Genomic DNA, 15112 nt, shown 5'->3' with positions numbered 1-15112 from the left:
GCTTTAGCCTTGCAGACCTTTTCCCTACAGGTGTTGGCTATTTGTTTGAATTCTTCTTTGGTGATTTCTCCCTTTTTCCACTTCTTGTGCATGTCTCTTTTGTGTCTTAGCACAGTTAGAAGTTCTTTGGACATCCATTCTGGCTTCTTTGCACTTGTCCTATTTTTTCTCTTTGTTGGTACGGTTTGCAATTGCGCCTTGAATATTTCACTCTTGAGAAATTCCCATCCATCCGTAACTCCCTTGTCTTTTAGTATCTGTGTCCACGGAATGCTGTTCAGTGTTTCCTTCATTTTTCGGAAATCAGCTCTCCTAAAGTCCAAAATGCGGGTTTGACTTGTCTTAGTTTCAGCCTTCCTTTTTACCACAAATTGCAGGAGCACGTGGTCACTTGCCCCTAAGGATCCTACCACTTCAACCGCATCGATAAATAATCATAATCATGCTGCATGCCCATACACAAGATAAAATGCTACTTCTCCTCTGTGCTGACTGGTTTGATAGGACATCTCATCTCCCCCCCCCCCCCCAAATACTAAGCCAGAAGGTTCTGAATGGAGTCTCTGCACAAACACAAATTCCATTTGTGCAAGGGCACAGAGGACTACTTGAATTTCACTAAGCAAACTGTTCTTTCCAACCATGCACCCAGAACAGTTTAACCTGTTCTTGTGTGTCAACATCCGAAACCAGTGGTTCTTCATCTATGGTCCACAGAAACCTGGTTGGCTACAATGTCCTCACATGAGATATGCAAAAGCTTGAAAAACTATATGATATTTTAATAGTTAAAGAAGGAAGGGAGGGGGGAGACGCTTTCTACAATCCTCCAACACACCATCCACCAGCATCAATCCTCATATAGACTCATCCACTAACACAGGGTTACTACAACCTATATACTATAGTCTCAGCACTAGCCACCGCACCGCAATTACAATGACACCTGTGGTTAACCCACGCTGATCCTTTTATCTCTTAAAGAAATAATAATAGAATAATAAAATTTTATTTATGTCCCACCCCATTTCCCTGAGGGAACTCAGAGCAGCTTACAACAATGTGAAAAATACAACATAAACAATAATAAAACAAATAGCCAATTTAAGTTAAATCAACAAAAGTAATGGACAAATCAAGAAAATCTGTGAAACTTATAAATCCTGACAAAAAGGCGGGAGTCTTCTGCCAGTTGTAAGCATAACTTTTTCATTGTGATATCTCAACCCATTCAAAAGTTATGAAAGTGATGATGATGATGATGATGATGATGATGATGTAGATAATAATGATACCCTGGTCTCGGGACTCAGACAGAGAAGAGCAGGTGGATGTACCAGTTGCCGGGTCTTAGAGGTGCCCCTCCCAGCAGCCACAAGAAGAAAATACAGAAATACCTACCCTGTTGGAATGCCATCATTGAAGGAAAGGCTCAGAAGGTCTCAACACCTTTATAACAAACACTTGGCAATTAAAGAGCAGCTGAAGGATTAAGGCTAGGCTATATCTAGCAGCTGTACTCCAACTCCCTGATGCTGACGAGTGATTTGCAACTTATCATCAAAGGCTTTCATGGTCTGAATCACTGAGTTGTTGTAGGTTTTTCATGTTATAAGCTTCTAGAACATGGCCATACAACCCGAAAAACATACAGCAACTCAGGTTTGCAACTTCCTTGTTTGTGTCTTTGGCTCCTATGCTCCTTGTGATTTTGATCTTGGCTCGGATTCCTCCTTCATTTTCATAGCCCTGACAAATTTCTTGATTTATCTCCTTGTTTGGACCATGAAGTGTTAGACCATGTTTCAGCTCTCACCAGTAACAATTTTGGGTAGGTTTTTCAAGGACAGACAAGATTTTTGTTACTATTTGCTGGTTATCTTTAGACACAACCTTGAACTATTTATAAGAATTGGACAAATTGTCAGCAACCAAGCAAACAAAAGCCCTCGGTAAGCTAGTTTCCAGCCTTGAAACCAGCAGCAGAATCAGGCATCAATGACTCAGCTGTGGCTCATTTGCAAACTCAGTTAAATTAGATTCAGGCTACTCCTTTCCTTGCTTCTAGAGTAAAGTGTCAAACTGCTTTACCAGAAAGGTTTTCTGGATAACCAGAGCAATTTGAAGCTTTTTCTGGCTCAGTGCCAATTTTATAAGACAGTGTAACTGGCCGACCTTGTGAATGACCAAAATAAGGTGGCCTTCATCATTAAGTCTGTTAAATGGTCTACTCCCTTCCTCATTCAAACTAGTCAACTCTTGCATGCCTTTCCTGACTTTCTGCAGGAAATTAGGAGGACTTGAGGGAATCCTGTTAACTGCAACCAGAAAAATCAGGCAGCTGCAACAGGGGTAGGGGTCTGTGGCAAGCCGTAACACAGCTTTCAGATTGCGGTCTCAGGATCTGGCCTGGAATGATGCAGCTCTGCAAGGCAGACTTGGCAGATGAAATATTGGATGAGCTGGCTCAGGCTGCTCTATCTGCAAACTTACAACTTTTAATCAAACAGTTTATGAATAGATGGGCACTTGGAAACCTGTTAGCAGGCTTGTAGAGCATCTGCTTCTTCGGCCTCCTGTCAGCCTTCCCACCTAGCTACTAGAACTCCAAAATGTCCTTTGCCAGCTCTAGCACAGAGGAGCTAATGTAGCTGCAAGGCTTGCACCTGCATCTTTCTTCAGAAGAGAAGGAGTGCTGAACGAATATCGTATATTGTTTGCATTAGAAATCTGCTAGCTACTTTGTAAAGAATTATCCTACCAAAAGACAAGGACCTGCCTCACTGGAAAAGATGACTTCTTTGGGCTTGAACAGGATTGCAAGACTGGCAGGAAGAGATTCTGAACATTCTTGGTCTACTTGTGAGTCCAGACAAGATCCACTACTCATGACAGCCACCATACAAGCCCCCAACAACAAGAGTCTTGATAAACTCTGGGTCCTCCAACAACTTTATGGACCTTATCTTTGCCACACACAAAAAGTAAGATATCCCTCTACCCTGCCAGTAGAGACCATCAATGAGCATCTCTTGAGATCTGGACCTGTGACCCAGTAGAGCCTCCTGTTAACTGTGGTGATTCAAATCCTATAGAACAGGTCTAGTTCTACCTGGTGGTTGTGCCACACTTTTGTTTGGTTTTGGTAACTCTAGCCGTTTTCAAAAGGAATTTAAAAACTTGGCTGTTCCGTTGTGCCTTCCCAAACTAGGAATCCCCATCCCAAGTCCTGGAAGCACTTTAGTACAACAAATGTTGCTGCACATCACACTTTAATCCTACGTTCCTCCTGCCATATCAGCACTTTTAACCCTGTACCCCTTCGCGCCGGCCGAACCAGTTTTAATAGTGTCTTGATGTATGTCATTTGCTGTTTATTTTGCTTAATTGTTTTGATTTGCTTTGTTTACTGTTGTGATATGTTCTCTTTGTATTGTGTTTATGGCTTCGGCCTGTGTAAGCCGCATCGAGTCCTTCGGGAGATGCTAGCGGGGTACAAATAAAGTTAATAATAATAATAATAATAATAATAATAATTCTTTGGCTGTTTCAGCATGATACGCACATCTTGTCATGAACATGACTGCTACCTCAGGAGCTTTGTCCAAACAAGCAACAGAAATAAGTGAGCCCAGAGAAAATCAACAGTTCAGTATCAGAAAAGCTGAATTGTGGAAGTCAAACCGAAATATCAAAAAGTCAGAAGTACAAACAACAAACAGAGGTGCATGAAGTAGAAGTCCTTTGAAGTCAAGCCAGGATAGCAACAATATCAGGCCTGAGGTCAAAATTATTAGATACAAAAGGGTGTTGGACTCAAATCAGAGTAGCAATGTTGTCCACAGTGAGGGGGAGTCAGCACTGACTGGATTTATATCTTAAGGTCTCAGCTGTTGCCTGATTAATGAGCATTTTTCAAATGGCTCTATGAAGCCCCATTCTCTGTAATACTCTCTCAAAGGGTGTGGGTGTGTTTAACCCTTTTGAAGCTTGTTGAGGCATACTTGCTTCACTTCACCCAATGGGCCTTGCACAGACTGCTGTGAGCTGCTTGTTTCAGCTGTGGTCTCGTTTTCAGCGCTAGCTGAGCTAGACATGACAGACTGTTGGAAGTTGCCCACCTCTATCTCTTCCATTAGCCCATCTAGCAACTCCTCCTCCTCACTATCTGAGTTGGGCATGATGCATCTCCTGGTCCTGGTGCAAAATAATGTTCACATCAGTGTGCTGCCAGAAACGTTGGCCAGAGCAGGTGCACACAGCTCCGGAGAGGGGTCCTGCGGAGTCTCTGTTAAATATAGTGACTTCATAGATGTCTTTAATAAGACCGAGGAAAACAAGCTGTCACCATATCAGGTGTACAATTGTTCCATTAATATGGTTCCAGCAGCCCCAATCCTGGTTTGGTGATTATACTCTGTCAGAACCAGAATTGGCTGCTTTGTTGGACTTCCCAGAGAAAAACCTATGCTGGGAATTCTTAAGACCTCAAACCCACCTGTGCTTTTTTCTCTAATAATGTTTAGAACTGAGGCTATGCAATGAATTCGTAATTGCAAGCCCTGCCTTTGGTTCCAGAACTGCTAGAGTAGTTATGCAATGCCAAGTCTTCATCAAGTTAGATTTGCAAAGGGCTTACAACTTGGTAAGGATGATGACAAATGGAAAACTGCTTTTCAGATGTGACATGCCCTTCGACATGCCCTTCGACCACTCTAATGCCCCCAGTGCCTTCCAGTACTTTGTGAGCAACATTCCCCATGATGAGCTGGGCCATTTCATCATCATTTATCTAGATGATGTTTTTATTCATTCTCTGAACTAGAAAACACAACACCTCTGAGAACACTGCTTATGCATTACACTTGAGATGTGCACCTCCAATCACTCAGAGGTGGCATTCCTAATGTACAGTATCCTGGTAAAGGGGATGAAAGGGCCCTAACAAATTTGAAGCCATTGTCTCCTGGCAAACCCTTGAAACCAGAAGGGTGTACAGCACTTTCTGGGATTTGTAAACTATTACCAGCAACTTTGCTACCCTGGCAGAGCCAGTCATGCAGTTCCTATGAGGCAAAGTCCCTTTCAGTGAACTTCTCAAGCATCAAAAGCATTCCAAAATCAGAAAAAATATTTCACCTTAAGACCCTATTTTGCAGCATCCAGGCTCCCAGACCCCCTTTATTATTAACATGGATGCTTCATGTGTTGCCATCAGAATCATGCTACTTCAACCTACTAGATTACACCTTTGACCATGTGCCTTTTATTCCCAAAGACTTTTCCAATCCAAGAGAAACTATGCAATGCCGGCTATTAAAGCTGCTTTCAAAGTCTGGTGGTCACTCACCTGGTAGAGGTGCACACAGACCACCGGAATAGGGAATATCTATGGGCCAATCAAAAGTTGAACCAATGGTGGCAACACTGGGTATTGTTCTCTGATAGGTTCAATTCCCCGTTTATCAATGTCTACTGTTCCATTTGGATGACCCTTCCAAGCACTTATTCAGATTACACACACTATCCTTTGCTAAAGCTGTTTTTGAAAGAATGGAGAAATACATTTCCGTTTGAGAACAAAAAATGTACTCGGGTCTTGCTACTTCTAGAAATGGCAAGAACATGCAAGTGAATTACACTGAGTGGGCTGAGAGAAAGACCATGACATAAGTCATAGCTGCACTGAACTTTAGCTTTGTCCACACTGTGTCATCACATTCTCAGACTATTGCTTCCCAAAATTCTCTAGGGGTGTCAAGAATGTTCCCAGAGATATTCATGCATAAAAGAAAGATTATGTCAGTATGACAAAACTATTGGGAGTCAGTCTGTGCAACTCACACTTCAAATGAATTACAGAATGATAACTCTATATTATTGAAAGTGGTGGTGTTTCCTCTTTGATTCCTGCAAATAAAAGTATTTAATAATTCTCAGGTAAAGTGACAATACCTTTTGGCGAAGCCTCAGGATGGATCATTGGCTGAATTTAAAACAGCCACTAGCAGTCTATATGACTGCAGGCTCAATCCCTAGAGTTCAGCTAACAAGTGAGGCCAACAGGGATGTTTTATATGGATGCAATGGAAGACATAGCATAAGATGAGTGTGTGTTGGGATAAGTCTCTCCAGCCCTGGATAGTCTTCTGGGAGAATTTGTTTTGTTAAGGCTATTGTGTCTGTTGCACTAAAGCTATTTGTTTGTGGAGACAAAGTGGAGACTTTCTTGACTGGACACTTGTTAGGGTTCTATTGTTCTATTTATTTATTTACATCATTTCTGCCCCGCCCTTCTCAACCCTGGGGGGTGGGGACTAAGGGCGGCTAAGATAGGCAGCAATTCAATGCTACAATCTCAATAGACAACAATTTAAAACCATGAATATATAGAAGTTTAAAAATAATAACATTAGTTAAAATAATCACATCACACCACGTAGCCATTTCCAATGACATATCATTACAGTCGCATGGTCCAGTTCGGAATCCCTGGTGCTGCTGTGCTCATTCGCCGAAAGCCTGGTTCCAAAACCAAGATTTTAGTTTTTTCCTAAAGGAAAGAAGGGAGGACGTCCTGTAGCCTTACACCAGGAGGTCTTCAACTCATGGCCTGCATGACACCAGGGGGTCCTCTCAAGGAAGAATTGCTTTGAAGAAAAGTTGGACTCGGTGAAATGCTGAAAATGAGTTAAATCTTTTTTTGAGTTGGGCCACAAAAGTTTTCATATGATCCACTAGTGTGCACAATCTTCTGGATGGTAGCCCTGTATTTAAGTCATTCAAATGCAACAAGATGTTGGTCACAAAGGCAAAGTCTGCCATCCACTTCAGATAGTTGAATTTCGAAACTGGCTTCCTCTTGCTTTGCATGAAATGCTGTATTTTGGTCCTTAAGTCAAATACTCTTTTATGAATCTTCCCTCTGCTCAACCAACAAACATCACTATAATAAACCACATCTCTGTTGGGTCAGCCATTCTTGGAATTAATGATGATTCAATCTTCTTGCCCAAATAAAGTTGACAACAATCACAGTAACTTACATGACATTCTCAAATCCAATAGTCTCCTGGTGGGTGCTCAGCATAGCAGAGGCATCATCAGTTACCACCCTGAAAGTTGGCTAAGTTGAGATTGAAACCGTCCAAAGCGGTTTCTGGACGGTTTCAAGAATATCAGTACTTTTGTCATTCTTTTCAGAGGTGCGAACGCTAGCAGTTCTTCTGCCACATAAAACTGTTGGTCAGCACCACGGATATCTTTTGCATTTGTGGTCTCATCTAGTGAAAGTGTATGTGACAACTGTTTTTTACAGTTCCTTCAATGTCAGTAGCAAGTTCTTCAACACATCGTGCAACAGTTACCCCAGACAAACTCAGCTTTTTAAACATTTCTTTAATATTTGAGCACAGATTTCCCCAGAAATGATGAGACAGTCTTCCACAAATTCACCTTCCACAAATGCTTTTGATTTTTTTATCTTTTGTTTTTGTTTTTTGCTATTACATAATTTACCTTGATGCATGCTTCCATTTCTTCCCTTGGTCTTTGTAACAAACCCTGATGACATTTGATATCACTTTGCAGATGGTTCACTTTGTTCACTCAAAGCTTCCCTTGAAAGTGATCAAAATTAGATGCATGCTCTGTATTTCATGTATTCTTTTGATACTGACACTGACTCACGGCAAATTAAACACACTAACTTAGTATTCATTGGCACAAAAAAGTACAAAGTGATCCACTTTTCATTAAAAACCCTAAGCACGAATCACTTGAATTACGCATTTTACTCATAGACACCATAGTGATGGAAGATGAATCTTCCATCATTTACAGTTATTATTCACTGACTATGTCTAACACTAATAAAAAAAAAACCTCTAACAATATAAAACAATAACAGTATTTCAGCAGACAGGATGAAAAAGCTTGTACCTATAGGCAGGTTTACAACTGACTGGCTGACTGTAGGTAGGATCCTGTCATTTATATGAAAATAACTAACTTTGGAGAACCTTCAAAATGTATCTGAAAGGCACTGGACTGCATACTCCAGAACTGGTTGGCATACCTCCATCCCAGATTAGGTCCCTTGATGGCAAGCACCTATGTCTTGTTTGGATTCAATTTCACCTTCAATTGAAGGTTGGTATTTTGTACCTTTCAAGCCTAAGCAAGCACTACTAACTTCATCTGTCAATCTGCATAGGTCCTCGCCTCTCCCAGCCTCCTCCTCACTTATCTCAGTAATGTTCAATTAGAAATCCACGACACCCCAACCCCAAAACAGTGAATTAGATTATGGTTGCTGTGGTTATGTGGTTGCTGGTAATGGTGATCACAGGGCCCCCAGAGATGCGTCTGCACGGCTTTCTGCTGTTCCTTGCTCTGCTGGCCAAAAGTGAGGTCAAAGATCCTCCAATGGCCTAACCAGAAATCCCAGAACTTTTAGACACTCTGTGCTGGAGTTCTGTTGTTTTGATCTACAGACCTCTGGCACAGTGTCTACACTACACTACAAGAAGTATTTCATCCTTGGCAAGGATGCAACATCCTCCTTGGCATGCGGCCCCATACTTCTCTGTATGCGACGACATGTCATAGAAAATGGCTATACGTGTCAGTGCTAACACATGTGTCATAGGTTCGCCATCATGGGACTAGGCAATTCCCTGGATAGCTGGACCTTGTTGGGACCTTTAAAAAGTGTCCTCAAGCACTTTATGATTGTTATACTCAAAACCTTAATGGTAAATTGTTCTTATCCTCATAGTTGCTATATAATATTTGCACTTTATGCATTAGTTCTATTCTTTAAAGTTGTGGCACCAGTCCACCCACACTTGTGGGCCTATCTAGGTCCTCCAGTGTGATTATATGGTATGTGTCACTCCAAGTATAGTCAAAATATAGGGTTCGCTATTATCCACACTTTCAGGTATCTGCGAGTGAGTCTTGGAACATGTATCCCATGGATATAAGGGTTGTACTACACAGAGTGAATATTATCTCACATCATTTCAATGACTAGGAGCCTCCAGTGGCTCCTTAACAATGAGTTAAACCCTTGTGCCGGCAGGACTGCGGACTGAAAGGTTTGTAGTTCATTATCCGGGAAGCAGGGTGAGCTCCCATCTGTAAGTTCCAGCTTCTCATGCGGGGACATGAGAGAAGCCTCCCACAGGATGGTTAAACATCTGGAGGACTCCTGGGCAACGTCCTTGTAGACGGCCAATTCTCTCACACAAGAAATGACTTGGAACTTCTCAAGTCACTCGTGACATGAAAAAAAATTCAATGACTGAGTGGCTAGATACCAAGGTACCATTCACATCAACAGGCATCACTTTAGGTCTCTGTCATGCTGGCAGGCACCTGCATAAGTAAACCGGGTCCATTTTTAAAAAAAACATTCAGTTTGAGGCAATACAAACATTACATCTCTGATGAGTCAATCACACTTGGCAGATCACTTCATGCAATAGTTTCCAAGAGACAATTATGCAAGCACAAATCCATCACTCTTCACCTTCTCCATGATAAATCTTCTATGTGCATGGCCGTTTGGTATTGAATTCAGCACTGACAATAACAGATAGTACGTATTCATCCAGAAAATACTTCCCTAAATCAATGTGCTTCAACCTTCTAGTATCCTAGGCACTTTCCCAAATGTAAACTGAGGCAAACATCACTAACACATTACCAGCTAGATTAGGACATAACAGACCAACAATTCAAGGGACAGTTAATTTTGCATTTCTATTGCAGGAGCAATTGAGAGCTGAAAACATCTGGCACTCCATATCCACAGATACTAATGTTCCTTCAAAACCTTTTCCCCCCAAAAGCAAATCTTGATCTTGCCATTTTATATAAGGGACACCATGTTGCTACACCATTGTATATAATGGGACTTGAGTATCCACAGATGTTGATGCCCACAAAATGTCTGGAATCAAACCCAGCAGATACCAAGGGCCTACTGAACTACAATGATACACAAAAAAATCAGATTCCCCAACATAAGACATAAAAGGTACTGGAAGGGGCCAAGGCCAGAGCAACAATTAAAAGTGTATTTATACTATATTATTACGGCAGTTTGCTACTGCTTTAACTCATCATGACTCAATTGTATGTAATCATAGGAGTTATAGTTTTACAAGACTGTTAGCTATGTGTAGCACTCTGCCAAAGAGTGCTGGTGCGTCATTGTTGTTTATTCGTTCAGTCACTTCCGACTCTTCATGACCTCATAGACCAGTCCACGCCAGAGCTCCCTGTCAGCCATCACCACCCCCAGCTCCTTCAGAGTCAAGCCAGTCACTTCAAGGATCCCATCCATCCATCTTGCCCTTGGTCAGCTCCTCTTCCTTTTACCTTCCATTTTCCCCAGCATAACTGTCTTCTCCAAGCTTTCCTATCTTCTCATGATGTGGCCAAAGTACTGGTGCCTCACCAAACTACAAATCTTATTACGTAATGTGGTGTCATTACATCTACAGTGTAGAGCCAGCTTAGGACAAAGACAGACCAAACAACTCCCATGGTTGAGGAAAAGGCTGACTAAGAGTGCATCTCAGACTGCATAATTAATGCAGCTTAGCCACTTTAACTGCCATGGCTCAGGAATCAGCCAATCTGTACTTTGGCAAGGCAACAGCACTCTTTGGCTAGGAAGGCACAACACCTTGTCAAATGACAACTCCCAGGATTCCTCAAAATTGAGCCACGACAATGAAAATGATGGTCAAACTGCATTAACTGTACAGCACCCTTGGTCTCATTTCTAAGGGCCAAAACCCATCTGGCCTGTACAGTGTCCCAGGATCAGAACTGGGAATTGCTGGCTAAAGAGAATGTCACCCAAAGAGGTGACTGAAACACTCAGATAATGGTCTTATTATTATTATTATTATTATTATTATTATTATTATTATGTTTAATGTATCATTGAAGGCTTTCATGGCTGGAATCGCTGGGTGCTATGGTTTCCAGGCAGTATGGCCCTGTTCTAGCAGCATTTTCTCCTGACATTTCACCTGCATCTGTGGCTGTTATCCTTTGAAGATGCCTGCCACAGATGCAGGTGAAACGTCAGGAGAAAGCGAACATGAGAATACAGGCCGAAAACCACACAACACCCCATTATTACAATTATTATTGTTGTTGTTGACACAAAAGCACAGTATGTCACAGCAAATTAGATCTATATGCTGGATTTCATATCACAAAATCACAAGTCGAACACTTCCCAAGTGTCTAGGACTGTGTGATGTACTTTCGAATGATGTGTGCAGATCCAAGTAAGGTGGCCTTTTGCAGTTGACAGATCGTGATTTTGTCAATGTTTATTGTTTCCAAATGCCGGCTGAGATCTTTTGGCACAGCACCCAGTGTGCCAATGACCACTGGGACTACCTGTACTGGTTTATGCCAGAGGCTTTGCAGTTCGATTTTGAGGTCTTGATAGCGGCTGAGTTTTTCCTGTTGTTTTTCCTCAATGTGACTGTCACTTGGTATGGCGACATCAATAATCTTTTTTCTTTTCCACAATCATGATGTCTGGCGTGTTGTGTTCCAAAACTTTGTCCGTCTGGATTCGAAAGTCCCACAGTATTTTTGCATGTTCATTTTCCATGACCTTTGCGGGTTTATGATTCCACCAATTCTTTGCTGCTGGCAGGTGGTTCTTGTGACATAAGTTCCAGTGAATTATTATTATTGCCCCGCTTTTTCTCTACACAAGGAGACTCAGGCCCCTCTACACAGCCATATAAAATCCAGATTATCTGCTTTGAACTAGATTAGGTAGCAGCATAGACTGATAGAATCCAGTTCAAAACAGATTATGTGGATTATCTGCTTTGATAATCTGAATTATATGGCAGTGTAGAAGGGGCCTCAAAGTGGCAGATCAACCCAGTTTGCAGCTGTCATGCCCCCTTCACCAGTAATGAACCATCAAGCTGAGCCCTGATTGAGAAGGAGTGAAATCCCAACCATAGATCCCTTTCCACAATATCACAGAATTTCCATATTATTATTTGAAAATACAACAAGATGAGTCCACAGCAGACACTCTGCTGGCTGTTGTATTGGATCAGATGCCGGACACTTCCCAAGTGTCTAGGACTGTGTGATGCATCGGCGAATAATGTGTGCAGATCCCAGTAAGGTGGCCTTCTGCAGCTGGCAGATGTTAATTTTGTCAGTGCCGATTGTGTCTAAGTGCAGGCCAAGGTCTTTAGGCACTGCACCCAGTGTGCCGATCACCACTGGGACCACCTTGACTGGCTTGTGCCAGAGTCTTTGCAGTTTGATCTTTAAATACTCATATTGTGTCAGCTTTTCCCTGTTGTTTCTCTGCAATCCTGCTGTCACCTGGGACTGTGACATCGACGATCCATACTTTGTTTTTTAACATGATTGTGAAGTCAGGAGTATTATGCTCCAAAATTATTATTATTATTATTATTATTATTACATTCTATTTGAGTCCCCTTCGGGCAGACCCGTAGCCAGGATTTTGTTTCGGGGGGAGCTGAGTTTGATTGGGGGGGGGGGCTGAGTCTGAGTGAGAGAGGGTCTACCTTAGCAAACCTTTTGTATCGTTATCCCAATACCCCCATGCATATGGGATATATTGAGCATGGTGATCAGGTCATGATATGAATAAACATAACAGTTTAAATGATGTACCAGTAAGGCCACCATGAGACTTTCGGGGGGGGGGGGGGCTACATGCCTGCCTTCGGGTTTAACATAAAAACGTTAGCACAGCATTCTAAATATACAAATATTTAAACAGAATTAAATATAAACAGTACTAAAAGGTTCAGTTAAAACTATCCAGTAAAGACTTTCTGTATATATTTCAGATTTCAATATTAATGTCAAATATATGTAGTATGATTTTACATGTTACATTTGGCTCTCTGTTTCACACTCTATTCCTCTGACTTATATTATATTATGTAATATTAATATTCATGAACAAAAAGATTATGTTGCAATATGGTAGCAGCAGAAAGAATCATAGAATCAAAGAGTTGGAAGAGACCTCATGAGCCATCCAGGCCAAGAAGCAGAACTATTGCATTCAAATCACCCCTGACAGATAGCCATCCAGCCTCTGTTTAAAAGCTTCCAAAGAAGGAGCCTCCACCAGAAAGGAAGACCAAATGTTATGGAGAGAACAACTTGCAAGGAAACATTCCTAGTGCCACTGGTCTGACTACGAAATCGTAGAGTGGGAAGAGACCCCAAGGGCCATTCAGTCCAACCCTCTTCTGCCAAGTAGGAAACATACAATCAAAGCAGCCCTGGCAGATGGTCATCCAGCCTCAAGAGAAGAAGGCTCCACCATATGCAGCATGTGCTAAACAGAGATGTTGAGGTGGGTCTCTTTGAATCCCTGGCGCCCTGGTCTCCAGAGGAGCAGAAAACAAGCTGGCCCCCTCCTCAGTGTGGCACCCTTTCAGGAAAAGACCCATCTGTCCCTCCCTCCTCGAGGGCGCCATAGTGGCTGCTTGCCTCACTCAGGATGCCGCCTGACTCACCAGCCTCTCCGTCTCTTGCTTCCTTCCTTCCTTCCGCACTGCGCCTTCTCCTCCTCCTCCTCTTCCAGGAAACCGGGCTCCGGAAGGGCCCTGCCAACCCCCTCCGCCTGCTCCTGCAGCAGGGACTTCGCCAAGGCACCAGGGAGGAACACCCCCTCGACGCAAACAACAACACCCTTCCCGGAAGCGGAAGTGACGAAGATGACGGTAAGACCCAAGGCCCCTGACGTCAGCATGCTCCCCAGCACGTGGCCGGGGGAGGCGCGCGGAGGACAGGCGGGAAGTGCTTCTTCTAGAATCATAGAATAGAATCAAAGAGTTGGAAGAGACCTCATGGGCCATTCAGGCCAAGAAGCAGGAATATTGCATTCAAATCACCCCGATAGATGGCCATCCAGCCTCTGTTTAAAAGCTTCCAAAGAAGGAGCCTCCACCACACTCCGGGCAGAGAGTTCCACTGCTGAACGGCTCTCACAGTCAGGAAGTTCTTCCTAATGTTCAGATGGAATCTCCTCTCTTATCGTTTGAAGCCATTGTTCCATTGCATCCTAGTCTCCAGGGCAGCAGAAAACAAGCTTGCTCCCTCCTCCCTGTGGCTTCCTCTCACATATTTATACATGGCTATCATATCTCCTCTCAGCCTTCTCTTCTTCAGGCTAAACATGCCCCGCTCCTTAAGCCACTCCTCATAGGGCTTGTTCTCCAGACCCTTGATCATTTTAGTCGCCCTCCTCTGGACACATTCCAGCTTGTCAATCTCTCTCTTCAATTGTGGTGCCCAGAATTGGGCACAATATTCCAGTTGTGGTCTAACCAAAGCGGAATAGAGGGGTAGCATGACTTCCCTAGATCTAGACACTATGCTCCTATTGATGCAGGCCAAAATCCCATTGGCTTTTTTTGCCGCCACATCACATTGTTGGCTCATGTTTAACTTGTAGTCCACGAGGACTCCAAGATCTTTTTCACACGTACTGCTCTCGAGCCAGGCATCCCCCATTCTGTATCTTTGCATTTCGTTTTTCCTGCCAAAGTGGAGTATCTTGCATTTGTCACTGTTGAACTTCATTTTGTTAGTTTTGGCCCATCTCTCTAATCTGTCAAGATCATTTTGAATAGATTGCAGCATGAATGCACCGCCAGGGTTCAAGGCTGTGGAGTCCTGAGATCTGTCATCGGATAGGTTCTGTATCCGCCTCTGCCCCACCAAAGTGCAGCAAGAACATTCAAGAATGGATTGCTGTGAGTGTTCAGAGCTGTATGGCCATGTTCCAGAAGCATTCTCTCCTGACGCTTTGCCCACATCTATGGCAGGCATCCTCAGAGGTTGTGAGGTCTGTTGGTAACGAAGCAAGTGATGTCCAGGGTGGGAGAGAGAACTCTTGAGGCAAGTGTGAATGTTGCAATGGGCCACCTTGATTAGCATTTAATGTCCTTGCAGCTTTAAAGCCTGGCTAGTTGCTGCCTGGGGGAATTTTTTGTTGGGAGGTGTTAGCTGACCCTGATTGACTCTTACCTGGAATTCACCTGCTTTTTGGGTA

At 42.9% G+C, this 15112-nt stretch overlaps 1 protein-coding gene across 13 annotated transcripts in view; it reads right to left on the bottom strand.

Annotated features, from left to right (window-relative positions):
• The window catches only part of LOC132767607 (methyl-CpG-binding domain protein 1), a 68509-nt gene extending 54853 nt beyond the window's left edge, over positions 1 to 13656 (bottom strand). For all 13 annotated transcript variants that reach the window (XM_060762733.2, XM_067464307.1, XM_060762739.2 and 10 more), the window contains exon 1: positions 13572 to 13656. The gene's annotated coding sequence lies outside the window, so the exon portion shown is untranslated. The remainder of the gene's footprint in view (positions 1 to 13571) is intronic.
• Positions 13657 to 15112: the final 1456 nt, after the last annotated feature.

This window comes from Anolis sagrei, chromosome 2, assembly GCF_037176765.1.
Source record: "Anolis sagrei isolate rAnoSag1 chromosome 2, rAnoSag1.mat, whole genome shotgun sequence".
NCBI classification, from domain to species: domain Eukaryota; kingdom Metazoa; phylum Chordata; class Lepidosauria; order Squamata; family Dactyloidae; genus Anolis; species Anolis sagrei.
This window is presented reverse-complemented; position numbering and strand designations above follow the sequence as displayed.